Genomic DNA, 15352 nt, shown 5'->3' with positions numbered 1-15352 from the left:
TCCTTGTACAATTTCATATTCTCTTGGGAGCTCAGAAGCTGAGGAACGCACAAGTTCAAAATTGTTGAAAACTGGCAGTAGCTGCTGTGGTCCTACCACACTGAATGGAGGCACTGGCTAGGAGAAACCAACTTAGTATTTCCCAGGTTATATTTTGAGCCACTGCAAGCCGGAGTGATCAGCAGGGAGGGGAGGAACTTCAGATCATGTCGTGTGCATTGAAAATTTGTAAATATGAAGATTTTCCAGATCTTTGAATAACTTATATTCATTTTGGTTTAGATATCATGTTCTTAAAAACTATCATTTAGTTGCTGGCCAAAGCGCTGTATTGGGAAAAGAGGCCTCCAGCTTCCATCTAACCTGCAAAGCTTGTTTGAATCCCTTTTAAAGCCCATCAAGTTGGGTTTGGGGTTTGGGGTTTTTTTTGGGGTTTTTTGTTGGTTTTTTTTTTTTTTGAGAACTTGGGACAAGGAATCATTATGGCATGGCACACAATTCTGGTAGGATCCTTATTGTCCAGCAAAATAGCCTATAGCTGCCTCTGTGGACTTACATGTATCATGGGGATTATAAATACACGTTGCATTTATAGTGGAGTCTTCATGATACCATAGCACTTTAAAATGACATAACAGCAACCAGCTAGAAAGAAGAATATTAGTTTTCTCCCTTGCAAGTCTTCCAGGTTTCGTTGCCTTTTAAAAGTTTACTGACGAGTTGAATATCGAGTTGTGTGCTGCCCTATAGGTCAGCACACCCTATATGGACCTTTTGTCCATACGGTAATGGTCAGCAAACTAGTGGTGAATACTTCCAACTCTTGGAAGCTGCCTAGTGCCATATTCTTGTGCTGTTGAGCAAATCCAGGTATTAGCTGAAGCCCTCATCTGTGTTTTTCCCATACTCATCTGCTGCTTAACAGATCATCTGTCCATGTTGCTGAACTTTCATTCTGGGTTTGGGAGGCCAGGTTCTGCCCCATGAAGTTTCTGATGTCACCTAGAGTCCTGTTTGTGTGTCCTAGGTGCCTTGTCCTTTAAGCTCATGACATCCTGCCTACTATGTTGATGTCAACATGGCTGTGCAGTCCAAGCATCATCCTTAGACTGGGGGAATCAGCTTCAAGAAGTGTTTAAATACCCTCTGGAGATGGGAATGGACCTGACATCATGTTCCTGATGGTGTTTTTCAGCTTTTGTTTTTCGGTAACTCTTCATTGTGCCAGAAATACAATGGCCTAGAAAGTCAGATCCCCTTCATATTTGGTCATCTTCATCCTTTCTTAGATCTGACATTATTTATCTAATGTAATTAAATAAATATTTAGTAATAGCCTTTAAAAGCTAGAGGGTTGCTTTTGGGTTTTTTTTTGTTGTCGTAACACCTTAGTCTTGAAAACTTCTTACTAGTAAGTAGCCTACTGCTATTAAAAACATTCTGTCATTAAAATTTGAAGACCATTGCCTGCATTTGTGTATTAAAGGATATATGTGTTCTATAGGGATGCTTGGGTAACTCAACAACCTCAATATCTTAGTTTATCCCTTAAATATTATTGATCCTCAGATCATCAGTTTGCGTATGTTTGAAGTTTTATTTCCTTATCAACATTTTTTTAATTTTCAAATTTCCTCCATCTGAGGATTTCACGCTTAATGCTGTGAAACAAGATAAGGAGCAAGGGCATCCTTTAGGATGAAGTTCTGAGGCTTCTCTTCCAGGTGTGTATTTTAGGAAGAGCACTGCAGCATTTGTTTAGTACTGGCTTTGTATTTTGCAGAGCCACTGAAATGGGATAAATCACTGTGGGAATTTTTTGAACAAAATTTATGGCTTCTCACTGAAACAAACTCAAACCCTTTTTGTGGTTCCTAGGAAAAAACCCACTATTTTCCTCCCAATGTGACTTGGCATGAACACAAGCTATTCCGCAGGCATATATAAAATAGAGATTAATGAGAAAAATCGGATGTTACTAAGAAAAAGTATAACACTGCTGCAGTTTCTGCTGGGGTTTTGTTCTTTGTTTACTTCCTTGGGGTGTTTCAATGAAACAAGCTGATTAGGTCATGATGAGCAGTCACAGTACAGACAGAGCTTTTTAAGGTACAAAGAAGTGGTCTCCTTATCTCCCTTCTTATCATTACTAAAGCTAAATAACTGATGTGGTATTTTGGCAGAGCCAGAGCTTCTGTTGCAACCTCTGGCTAAAAAACTGCTTAAAGCTCTTAAGCTTTCCCTCCCTCATTTTTCAGGCTGTGCTTCACATTATGACTCTGCTCAGCTCTGCTCTGGTTCCCAACATGTGTCCCATGTGGTCATGTCGTTATCGCCTGCTCTTCATCTCTTGCAGCACTGACTTGATGGTCGCATTTGCAACCCAACATCAGCTATCCCATGGCTGTCCACTCTCTGATTTAATGCTGACTTGTCTCAATCCTCTTATGTCCACTTGACAAGTTGTTGGAAAGGTCCTTTTCCTATTATTTTTGATGAGATTTGGTTCCCTCGTCCTGCTTTCTCTTTCCACCCATTCCTAGCCTTTTATTCATCCAGCAAGCATAAACAAAAATGTCTTGACTTTCAAGACATCCTATCTGATGTTGAAGTTATCCCGTTCTAGTCCTACCAGTCCCGTGACTATTTAGAGCCCAGACACTGCAGACTTCCCAGCAAATAACCACTTTCTATGTCTCTTCTTGCTGGAAACTACCCAGAAACTCCAACACAATGACTTTGTTGTTGCCATTCAAACCACTTCTTCAATACCTGAGAACATACCCAAAACACCTTCAAACTTCCCTGGGAACGGGAAAGCTGCTCAGGTCTGGTTCATGACACATTCTTAATCTTTTTACCTTCTAAGTTATAGGCGAGTCAGCCCCATCTACTAGTTCCAGCACGACCAGAGTCTCTTGTTACTGCTCCAATGTATGTAGAAGATGATCAGGAAATCATGATAGTAGATGACAATAAAATAACTGGGGAAATGCACTTTGCATTAAAGCGTGTGCATGAACATGCAGGCATTGTCTTGAAGCAAAAAAAGATGCATGTCTGATGGAAGATAGTGTACAACAAGAGAGCAGTCTAGACCTGAAGTGTACCACCCACCCATGTATATTTGGTAAAAAAACAGCTCTGCCTCCTGGATTGTATTTTTCTCACTGAGGTACACGTTGCTCTTAAATAAACATGATTATACCCTATGTGGACCTGCAGCTCAGTCCAAACACTAAAAATAACAGGCAGAAAGTAGAGACTTCAATTAGATGCATACTGCTCAACAATTTAACTTCTAATTGGTTTGTGGTTATCCTCCAACTAGGAACCAAGGCTGTTGTGTTTAAAGGATTCACAGTCTAGCAAAACAGGGACCCAAAATTAATTTTTTTTTTTTTTTTTAAAGTCTATTGACCAAAAAAAGAGACTTAAGTGTTGCATGTCGAGGAACTTGTATGTTTGTGTGCCACTTACCTTTAGATTAGAGCTATTCTTCAGCTAGTCACACCGTTGTGGGTTTGACAGTAAGGTTCAGCTCCACATCCTCTCCTCAACTCCATTTCTGTGGCCCCACAAATGTTTCTGGGGTTGGATTTGGTTCCTGATTCAGGTTGTGGTGAAGTACTGCAGGCACAGTGATCAGAGGCACCCAAAAGCATCTTGATTTCTGCCGTCCACTTCTACAGTCCAAAATCTATTTTCCTTTCAGCTGGCAACGGCAGAGTCTCTATCATCTTCATTCCCTTAATTTTTGTCTATATTTACTTCTTCTTCTTGACTCAGCCTGGAAGCAGTAGCACTCTGTGTGTGGTTTGCCATGGAATCAAGAAGTAATGCCTGTGCCTAGCAAAACTTGCACTGTGTTGCAGCTGGTTGCACACACACACACACGTAACATGAAGTGGCCTTCAGCATCACAGGAGTCATTTGTCAGACACTGGTGTTATTCTTTTTTCCTTTTTTTTTTTTTTTTTTCCCCCAGGATACAGGAATAGTTCTTTCCTGCCGTTATTTCCAAGCCACCTTTTTCCCTAACTCAACACCCACAGAAAATGTCTACCATAGTCCCATGATCATGAAGGCTTGGTGTTGTACATATGACTAACTAAACTGAAGCAAAGCTTGACAGTTAAAAATAAAACCCAACATAATCTGTAAATAAAAGTAGCACATGCATTATTACATACACTATACAGGGTTGGAAGGTAAATTCTGGTGTCTTTCCCCAGTACTGCACCCCAGGGATTGTCTAAGTAAGCATTAACACAACCATATTGGGGAAGAGAGCAACAAATAGTATCGTGTTTGGCCTGGTTAGGCTGAAATTAAATTCAACCCTTCTTCCGAAAACCACGTCCCAACAGCCAGCCCTTCCCTGTGTGAGTAGGTTTCACTCCAGCAAGAAGCATCCCAGAAACCACCATGGCCTGAATGGTTTAAATTTTGCATTATTCAGTGGAATGCAGCCCTATAATTATCTGACTTCTTGCCAGCAATGTCCACCTACTCAAGACTCTCACACGGGGTGGAATAACAATGACAATGATGCATGTTTTGGTCATATTCTTACACTGAAAGCGGAACCATGTCTGGTGTCACAGTGGTCGATAGAGAGAAAAGGCAAGTGCCTAGCTGTCCTTGAACTGCTTATGAATTAAGTAGTAATGAAGCTACTGTAAGAAGAAGAGTACAGCTTTGGGAGAATAATCGTAAATAATATAGCTAATACTCATAGGGCAGCTCTGCAGAAAGAGCAGAAGGACAGTAAGTAAATCAAGCCAGCATTTGATTCCCCATAGAAAACTTTTTCTAACATAGGAGAGCTTTTTTACTCACAGGCTTGATATCTCTTAATTTACTGCATCAGGTGTTTCATCACAATTAATAAAAAAAAAAAGTCATTTAATCATATCCCCAAGTGATGCGTGGTTTGGTTTGGTTTTTGTGAAATAGGGTTTATTATGCTCTACAAGCAGTGAACTCAAAGCACAAAGCTGAAATAATGATTACATTAAATACAGCTTGATAATTACCCTAGGGATGCTTTTAGTACAAAAATGCAAGCCTGTAGCATCATCATGAAGTGGCGACACTCCTGCTGTGTGGCCAACACCCGGGGGAGGCTCCCTTTTGAAATGGCTTTCTTGCCAATTGCTGCATGTCTGGGCTCACTGGTTTTTCTTTAACTCCTGTAATTTCACAAAAGAAAACTGAGTAAGAGCAAAGCTGTATGAGGGTCCGTTCACTGACTGCATACAGCATTTACACGAGTTGCTTATGAAGATAGATATTGCATTGCCATATGCTCGGTCACCATACGACTCTATGAATAGTGGTCATTCTGGCAGCGCAAGGCTTAGAGGGTTCTATTACTGCAACTTGTTGAATAAGTTCATCCCTTCATCACTGTGTTTGCTGGCAAGTGTCCTAGGTAAACTGGAAAAAAAATGCAAATTATTTCATTGCACACAATGGCACCAAGAGTAATGTCCAGAATTGTAGGTGAACACACTTTTTTTTTTTTTTTTTTTTAGGTCCAAAGTCTTGAATGCAAAGCTTTGGCATCTTCTAATACAGATTGTTTGCCAGAGTGCCTCCAGGTCTGGTATCCAGAGATATGAACTGGAGAGCCCACGTCCCGCTCCTGGCCACTACAAGCCCGTTGCCCTCCTGGGGTTTCAAGCAGCAAACTGGCTTCAGTTCACATTTTGTTATCCTGCTCTCTCAAAGACTTTCCAGCCTAAGAAGAAGAGATGTTTGCTGCTACCACATTAACTCCTCTGACAAATGTAGAAGTAGCTAAATAACAGGACCAGGAAATAACTACCCAGCCACTAGCCAAGCTCTAACCCGCTCAAATAGTTTTTAAGCCCAATTTACTAAAAACTGTGATCTGGAGTTAAACATAGTAAGATGCAAATAACACAGGGCAAGAGCTGGCTCGGTTTGGATCTTTGCTTTGGTTTGCAGACCTTGGAATAACTCTCCATCTTTATTTGGTGCTGGGAAGCATGGAGGGACTTCTGGAGGTTGCAGATGCTCAGCACCTCCCAGGAGATGCTCCGCATTTTGCAGTATCAGGCCCTTGATAGTAGGTTGCCAGTTCTGCAGTGCGCATAAAGTATACTTAGGGATGTGTTGAAATGAGAGACTGCAGATGAATAGATTTCACTCAAGATCCTTTCATTAAAGCCCGGATGGACACGCAGGCAAACTGAGTCGCATGAGCTGTGGAACATGAGGAAGCTGTTTCCAAACCCTGTTATTGGGGATACCAGTGTGGAAAGGCTTGGCCTACCACACTGAAATGCCGTCACCATTTCAGTCCTGTCTGGATGGCCTTTGGTCATGGCCAGTAGGGTGGAGCACCCCAAAATTCACCCTGTGTTGACTCCTTGCCCTTTGCTAGGTGAGGTTGGAGGTGCAAGAAGGAGCTACAGGACACCCAGGTTTCCCATAATGAAATAGTTGGGATTTTGACCATGAAATGCTCTGGATTTCAGCTCATTGCTATTTGTTTCCTTTTTTGTTTCCTTCCTGAACAGAAAGACTCGATGTTCCCTTTCAGAGGCACCATTACCTGGCACAGTTAATTTTTCTTCAAGAGAGACCACGCAAGCTCATTTCAGTTTGGGATCCATGGAGGTGGGCAGAGGGAAGGCCATGTCCAAGGTAGGGTTTGGGGTATCTGGCCATGCCCATGGATTTGTGGTTTCATGAATTTTTCAAATCAGGGATAGGGGAGAAAAGTGTTTTTAAAGAAGATTATACAGAAAAAGAGGAGGCTAGTAGGGCATGGGCAACCCAAGTGTCCTTGAGCAGTTAGTTAATCCTATGGCTTTTATCAAACTCCTGTCTCGAAATGCTGGATTCACTGGTATTGAACAGTGAAGATGCGATGTTGCCTCAGGTACAAAAAAATCCAGGACCTGCTGCATCAGAAATACAAATTAAATTTCTGGGGTCAAGAAGGGATTAAACCCTCAGATCAGTCCAAAATCCCCACTATTTAGAGTTAGGAATTTCGATGTTGCACTGAAAGCTCCAAAAGCCTCACTCTCCACAGGACACCCAGTTTTGTTGGACCATGGTGGTGTGTCTAGAAGGTGACACAAGTCACCACCACCAGCTCCAGTCTGGTTTCCTCCATACATGACAAATCTAACTGGGCAGGTCAGGCTGTCACAAATGTGTGACGCTTCTAAAATCAAAAGGGTTTGAGCTACACAATTTTAAGCTGTAACAGGACAAGCCAGCAACTTGCTGATTAGGAATATACTTACAAATGCTGGGAGTTATACACCCAGAAGACAGCGACTGCCAGCAACTTTTGAGATGCAGCACGCAGGTGTTCAGGGCCCCACAGCATCTTGTAAAGGCAAACAGTTTGTTCATTAGACCCTTTTGTTTACTTGTTCATGTATTACAAAAGAGTCTTATGGGTTTGTTTTATTTGGTCTTAGACCACTCTAGGAATTTTACAGTGACACGACAGCCAGCAAAATATTCTTGTTGGTTTTTTGTTTGTTTGGGGGTTTTTTTGTTCTCAGCCATAAATACTCTCTGTATATGGCTTGTGATATACTGAAGTGATTGATGGACTTAAGTGAATTCAGTTGCCATTTTTAGAGTCATGCTCCAGATTCTTGCTTCAGTTTGACTCCAAACAGGTAGTGGTGGCAAGCTGAGGTCTTCGCTTGAGGCTGCACATCCAAATTCTCTATGAGCTATTGAACTAATTTGTAAATTTGTCACTAATTTATAAAATGGTGGCAAAATTAAACCAGCAGAAATCATTTGGAAATGGTGGGGCATGGCAGAGTGGGTGGTGTGGCTGGCTGAGGGTGCTGACAGACACTGCAGGTGCTGAGAGCTTCTGGAGGGGTCAGAAAGTATTGGACAACTTTGAGGAAGATAACAAAAAAAAGCCAATCCAGGGCTATTAAGCACTAAAATTTGCATTTCAGCTGCTGCAATTTGTTTGTTCCCAGTGCACTTGCTAATATAAGTTGTATGTACCTGGAAATATGCTGTATAGAGCATGAAAACAAGTGCATGCAATCTGATCGCTTTAATGTAGGCATAGACCAGTGACCAGCAAAAATAAAAGTTATATTACAGTAAATGAAACTATATCTTGGCAATCAGGGTGTAACCCCTTCAAGTGTTACAGTGCCAGGTGCTGTGTATATATATAAAGTGATGCTGTTAATAGTAAACAGCTCTGCTGCTCTTTTAAAAGACATATTTCTTTGACACATGCAGAAAGTTAAAGTTACAACTCTGTGAAATTTCTGTTTGCTCCCTCATCTGTTTATCATTTACTCTTTGGATGCTTGTGCTAAGAATTTAGTCTTTCAGAATAATGTTTATGGTAGGTGGTCCCTTCAAAGCTGGCTTCTTTCACTGAACCATTTTGATTTGCAGCACAAAACTCATGCAAACTTTTCCTTTAACTGTATCCAACACCATGCCTAACCAACTAGTGCAAGAAAAACTACTGTTGCAGTGTTTCCCTTTTCAATACAGTCAGATATTTTGAAGTGTAATTTTCCATCAGAATTTGGGGCCCTTGTTTGGAGTCCCCCCCATCCTTCATTCCCAACTGAAAAAGGAAAAGGTTTATATACATGATGGTATTCTCTTCACATTATATCAACATATGCTTTATAGATACATATCACTGCTTTTATACACATACATGCACACACACTAACATAATGACAACTGCCCTTTGTGGTTAACCCAGCCATTTAACAAATATACATTCTGCTTTAGAAAATTATTTTTTCAGAAAAGACTTACAATTATTATGTCAAGGACATGGGATAACAACATAAAAATTGAAATGCTTTCCCTCTGTGTGTTCACAAGAGCAATCAAGTTGTCTTTAATAAACCATGGGAGTACTTTCCACCAGGAAAGCATAAAAGACAAAAAGGCTGCAAAACAGTATCTCTATAAAGGATAATATCATAGATGAGCACAGCCATCAGGGCATGTAACAGGTCTCCTGTTTCACATTGAACTGATGCTGATGTTAAGTGTAGCTGAGTACAGGCTGAGTGTACACTTGCTGTGGAAGAGATGCATGTAAGCACAAAAATATCAGTAAAAAAAGCTGTTAAAAATAATAAATCAGCATGAGGATACTTTTTCCTATATGGTAAAATAAAAAGGAAAGTGGGTTTCTTTGGAGTAATGTTATGTGGCTCTCTAGACAATAAATGCTTCCTCACAAGTAAAATATTCCCCCTGGGCACATTCGGGGACCACTGTATTTATTTATCTTTTGCTAAATTCTAAAAATCAATGAGACTTCAGGCAGCAAATGTTCAAACCAAGGCAAAAAAAATTTGCAGTATATTTGCCAGTGACATCAACTCAGCTCTCAACCTTTTCACATAGACTATCCTGTTCTTGACTCAGGTGCAGAGCCGTTATTGGTCTGCCTGTGTGGAGCTGGAAAACCCAGTGGGACAAAACAGGCAGAGGATCACAAGGACTGAATTAATGAGAAAGGCGGGCAGTAAATGCACAAGGGGAAAATCTGGCTTAAAAAATGGACTTGGGTTTCTCTTGAGACGCATTGCTCCCAAAGCAATAATGAATCACCAAAGAGCAGCATCGACTCTTTATATGAGAATCAATGGATATTATAGGTAAGACACCAATTTTTTATAGTAATTTTAAAAAATTATTGGTTCATATTGCTTTTTGGAAAAAAAAAATAAATCTATCTATCTTTGCTTAAAAACCCAAAAGCAAGCAGCCTGTTTCCTTCAGGCAGGCACACTTCCTGTGCTGCTGATGCGGCAGCCTCATCTGGGCGGCAGCTCCTCGCGGCAGTCCTGCGCCGCCCGACTCGCCAGCCTTGAAAGGCGCTGGCAGGAGAGCTCTGACTTCCTCCGAAAGCCTTTGTGCACTCCGGCGAGCCCATAAATCAGCCTGCTCATGCTGTGCGACCTTCTGACATGACCAGCAGACAGGAAGATGGGGAGTGCGAACGACAGCGCCACTCAGCAGGTGACCGCCGACGATGGATCTATGATTTAAGTGCCTGATAAAAAAAAATGACATGTCAAGACATTGCATGAGGAAAACGAGACACTGCCCTTTGCAGCGTCCTTGCTAGGGATGGAAGAAAACATGGGCGATTATTATATTTTTATTATTATAAAAGTTTTAAATTTAGGTAAGGCCATATGCACTGCTTCTAACAGCGTGAGACCAGATGTAATCCACATTGGTTTTCTTGTCCTCAGGCTGGTAATGAATGGAGAATTCATAGAGAGTCACACACAAAGATTTTCAAATCCGAGAGCAACATTGGAGTTGTGTTGCTACTCCTAATATTTGGAATTTTACATCTTTTCCCTTTAAAACTGTATTGCTTTCACCCCTGGTGCAGCCCCCTCTTCTCCTGGGCACCCAAGCTCATGAGCTTTTTCTCAGCAATTTTAGGCTGGAAGGAAGGCGGAAGAGCAAGAAGAAATTAAGGAGTTCTTCCTTAAAGTATCTTTGCCTATGGAGAAACTGCTCTATGTACTGCAGCGTCCCAGTGGGATTGCCTTCAGCTGAACCACATGCCGAAATTACAATGTTCAAATTGTTCAGAAAAGCAATAGAAAAACAAACCTCAGTTTCTTGGTGGCTCCGTTTATGCTTTGGCTCTGCTTCCACTGGGCAACCATGGGTGAAAGAGAAAACTTTTTTTTTGCAAATGGGAAAAAGTCCTGTATTTAAAACCAGTATAGCCCTACTTGTAGGCAGACAGTCACTGCTGGTAGCTCAGGTGCCTGAGTGAACATGCATGTGTACATTCAGCTCCTATTTCCAGCAAGACCTCTGTGGGAAGATTAATATTGTCTGTTGGAAATGGTTTATCAAGGCCAGGCGTCTGCCTCTGAGTTTTCCCGCTAAATCTGTGTTCAAACAGCAGCAGTTCACCCCATACCATGGGCAGCATCCTTATCCCATAAGGAGCAGGACTGAGCAGTGCAGGATTTTCCTTGCCCTGAGTATGGGGAATGCGCATCATCTGGGGGTGGATGTCCCCCATAGCCAGCTCCTGGCAGTGCTTGCAGATGTCAGTATCAGAGAGGCTTTTCTCCATACTGGTGCCCATTGCTTGCCTTTCCCACTTGGATGTTAATGGGATAATGCTAGCCAAGTGCTTTGAAGATGAAGAAGAAAGACTAAGCAAACATGGGCAGATAAATAGAGTGCTTCATCTTTTGAGCAGCACTGGGCAAAGAGTGCTTCCAATTATTTTTCCCAGTGTCTCCATGTACTGGAGAAGACACAGGTCACAGCTGAGCTCTCATTCCCCCCAACCCAAAACATACCATTTGATCCATCCCTGCAGGATGCTGCTGCGAAGCACACACTGATGCATCGCCCAAGCTGCCAGTTAATTCAACAGTCATTAACCTAAGTAAAACTATAACCCGCTGAGTAAACATTTCCCTATTGTTTCTAGAGATTACTGTGCTGGGAAGTCATTAATAACCTGGAAGTACATTCAATTTATCTTTGTTTATTAGCTGCTTTTGTCAGACATGAGGATCGTCCTTCCACTATTGAAGTATCACACTATGACATTAGCCCCAACTACAGCCTCTGCAAAGTCAACAATCTGATATGGTCATTAATCTCACACTTCAAAAGGGGAGGCAGGAGATTGAGTAGGAAGATGTCACATCTGCTCTTCCACTTGCCGATTGCCACAGCCTGACTTCAGATAATGGTTTGGTCAAGCATCCTCCTCACCTGCTTGACCCCACCAGGAGCCCCAAAACCCCTTTTCACTTCTAGCCAAAGGGGACCAGCAGATGTGATGCAGGGCCTGCAGGAAACTGTGAGGAACAAGAGCTGAAGATGTTCTACATACCCCTGTAGCACCTCAAATAACTACATTTAGGTGACCAAATCCCATCCCTTGTGTCTAAGCATAAAGCTGCATAGGTACTCCCATGGATACATCCAGCTAATTTTTGAGCTAAAACCAATGTACCTTGTCCCAAATTCCAGTTTGGTGCAATGGATCCTGGTAGGCGCAGAGCCTACCACTGTGTCTGTGGCTTCAGAGGAAGCTACGCCTCACTGCAGACTTCCCAGGAGCTGGGGGCATGGGAGGACCTCAGCAGTGAAGGTCCATCACTGCAAAGGCAGTTCCTTCATCAGAGTTTGGAAATCCACAGGACTTGATGTAGAACAGTTTGGCATGTTGGAAATGGATTGATGAAATGCTTCTTGAAGGGATGACTTAAAACACTATTAAAATAATATATTCTTTACTAATAGCCATTTTTCTCAGCTGCTTTCACTACTGCTAATGCTGCTACATGTCTGGGACAAGAGTTGAGTTATGGTAAAAAATGGAGCAGGAGAAACCCGTGTATAAAATGTCCTCCACGGTTAAAGGAGTGGCATATTCAAGCCATCACATCCAATCCAAACCTAGCATCATTTTTTCTGGGCAGTGTTTGCTAAATGTGCTACAAGCATTCTAAATAATTTCTTTCCTTCTGAAGGAATTTGCTCATAGTACAAACCACCAACGTTAAAGCTTTGCCCACTGTGTACAGAAGCCACCTTTCACTTGTCCTGGGAAAGTCATTGGCACCTCTTTCATGGGTAGGAGGAGTTATTTAATATTATAAAAGAGAAACTTCATTAAACTTCATTAAAACTTCATGAAACTTCATTTAAATCCTGGTTTCACCACGATATTATGTTTGTTACTTATCTTTGTGGGTAAAAAGGAAGATGCTAATGCTTTTAGAAGTATGACATGTATGACCTACAAGGAACATTTCATTTCACTTTTATTTTCATTTTAAAGAGAGGATTTTTTTACTTCATGCTACCCAGCCCTCCAGGATCTGTGATGTGGGGCTGGGGGGGAGTGAGATAGATCTCCTCTGCCTCATGTACTTGCCCAGCTGGCTGAATGCTCTCCTGATATCGGAGATTAGGTCCAAACCCCTCCAGGCAAGGAGGAACTTCAATGTGCATCTCCCACATCCTAAATGGATGCTTTAATCATTGTGATATTACATAAGGAGAGTAAGGAAGGTGCCTTTGGGAAGAAAGGACTTTTTTTTTGTTTCTTGAAAAAAGGTATTAGGGCAAAACCCAGCTGGAGTTTCAAGGCCTCCTGAGACCTCCAGAGTAATGAACCCTGCTTGAAAAGGCATACTGATTTCTTTGAGCCTTTACTACACTTGTCTTTTAACCAGTTTCTACCAGCTGACTTAGATGAGTCGTCTTCTAAACCCAGATGCCCCTATTTCAGATCTTGTTGCCTGTTGAGGTGGCTGGTTGAGGCAGATCCAATTCCTCTAACACCCTAATCATAATATTTTTTCTGTTTGCTTTAAACATTCTGACACTTTTTTAAGGACTAGCACCTTTAAATAAAACATTGCATACTATGTATGACTTACTTAAGGACTGGAAGCTGCAACATGGCTGATGCTAATATTTGCTTTTACTCCACACTTTATACTTATGCTAAAGATATTGCATATAAGGCAGTACTTATCCATAGCTATTGCTCATGCAGATGCATGGTGCTCTATAGCATCTCAAAGACGAAAATAAAAGTCCTTTGATTAAAAATATATTCTTTTGTAAGACGTTCCCTGCATGTGCATTGCATGTTTCAGGCCTGTCTGTGAAGGACACTATTTTCACGGCACTTGTTCTGAGCTTGGTCTGAAGGACAAGACCAGTCAGTGGCTTCGCAGGGCATTTTCAGGAAAGACCAAGCAATATCCTTTCCATCATGTTAGATACTATATTTACTATTAAGTAACCTTTAAATTATGGTTGAGCACAATGCAATGTATTTGTAATCATAAGCCTTTGACTCATAAAAATCGTAAGAATTTTACTGCTATAAACTCACATGGGCAATGAAAAAAAAAGAAATAAAATTTCTGTATGTCATCTTCATCTTGTAAGAGAAAACACTTCCTCTCTCAGCCCTCTCCCACATTATTTCTTTGGGGAAATGACCACGGATAGACACTCAGACCTTCATGGGAGTATAACGTAACCTTTTGCTCTGTAACTCAGGGGAGACGTGCTCAAGCCAGAGAAGGCTTGGTGCCTAAACTCTGCCAGTAGGTAACGGCAGAAAAAAAGGAAAGCGAAATCTTTGATCTTGGTGAGGTGCTAATTTGTAAGATTTGGGGGTTGTTAGGGCCTTAGGAAGCTATGGCCAGCACATACATCAGGGTGCTTATCTGGCAGGGGATTAATGATGCATTACTATCTCCACACTCAGCCATTTACTCAAGCCTATGTGTCAATGAAGGCATTAGAGCAGACACCCTGAGCCCATCGTGTTTATCTGGCTGCTGCTGACAGGAACAGTAGGTGACACCAAACCAGGGAGGGAACTTCAAAGTTTCATAGGCTGAAGTCTTGCCCCGAAGACAAACAACCTTTGCTGCTGGGACTGGGACAAACAGCTGGGTGGGGAGGGCATCTGGAAGATGAAAGGCTCACCTCCTTGCCTGTGTTGGCAGCCTCGACACCCGAGCTGGCCTTCATTCATGTGGGGGGGGGGGGCACTTATTCTAATGGAAACTTTCATCTTGGCCCTCCTGAAAGCAATGATGTTTTAAAAGGAGGAACGAGAGGATTTGAAGCAGATGAAAACTGGAGAAGTCACCTGCTGCTTGGGCAAAGAAAACACCCAAGCAGAGGGATGTTGTTGGGGCATAAAATACAGCATTTATTTCGAAAGAATAGGTTGCTCTATACAGGGAGGCCATGGGGAGGGAAAAAGAGAAGGAAAAGAAAAATTTGAGAATAGAGGAGATTTGCCCACACTTCTCTATTTTTCCAAAATCTGAGTTTCTCTGATAGATGCCTGTCCTATAAACCTCACCCCTTCTACTGTTGCAGACCTCTGTGGTTACAATCACTGCTACTAAATCTTGCAACCAGCCTGGAATGCTACTGAACCTAGAAACTGTATGATAGCATTAAAAAATTTCACTTTTAAATAAGTGAGATGTTTATGTAAAAGGTAGTGAGGTATTATTTTCATGGTGAGGTAAAATGCTGATCCACGAGGCTAGGTTTAATGTTTGAATCAGTGAGCTTAACACCTTATGGTTTGTCTCCCTGATGTGATTTTAGCTAATGGACATTTAAATGAAAAAATATTGCATGAAAATCCTTTAAAAATAAGTATAACCCATATTTGACCTTTATCTATCTGCATTGTGTGCTACTGAGGACAAACACACAAGAACCAACAGAGTCACTCCTGGTTGCTCATTTTAAATCTCTGAACAATATCAGTCTGAATTAATCTCTTGATAAC

This window comes from Strigops habroptila, chromosome 5, assembly GCF_004027225.2.
Source record: "Strigops habroptila isolate Jane chromosome 5, bStrHab1.2.pri, whole genome shotgun sequence".
In the NCBI taxonomy this organism is placed as follows: domain Eukaryota; kingdom Metazoa; phylum Chordata; class Aves; order Psittaciformes; family Psittacidae; genus Strigops; species Strigops habroptila.
The sequence above is the reverse complement of the archived record's forward strand: the minus strand, read 5'-3'. Positions refer to the sequence as shown.